Below are 520 nucleotides of genomic sequence, written 5' to 3' on the forward strand. Positions count from 1 at the left end.
ACAAGACAAACTATAGAGAAATAATGGGGAAATCATAGATTGGTGAAGAAGAACATTCAAAATCGTTTTGTTTTTGATTTTTCACAAAGCAAATCAATGAAAACACATTTTAGAAAGTTAGAATATTTTTAGAATATTTTTAAAACTGCAACTTCCTTAATTTTCGAAAAATAGTTTTTTTATCCGTAGAAAACACCTTCTACACTGTGTAGAACATAACAAAATTCCAGAATGTAATTTCTACACTCTGTAGACATTCGTGTATGATTTAGATTTTGCATTCCTGATAACTTAGAATACTCCATAAAAGTAGAAACATCTTTCTAAATAAAAGTAGCGATCATTACAAATAGTAGAATTCGTAAGCCCCATATTTAGAATTATAGTAAAAAGTAGGTTGTACGTTCTAAAAAAAGTAGATGGATATGTTCATTCTAGAATTCATTTTCTACTCACCCGTTTTGTGTAGAAGAGGAATTCTACTTTTAGTAGAACGTAATTTGAAAAAATTATTTATTAT

The sequence above is a fragment of the Brassica oleracea genome, chromosome C5, assembly GCF_000695525.1.
Source record: "Brassica oleracea var. oleracea cultivar TO1000 chromosome C5, BOL, whole genome shotgun sequence".
Classification (NCBI taxonomy): domain Eukaryota; kingdom Viridiplantae; phylum Streptophyta; class Magnoliopsida; order Brassicales; family Brassicaceae; genus Brassica; species Brassica oleracea.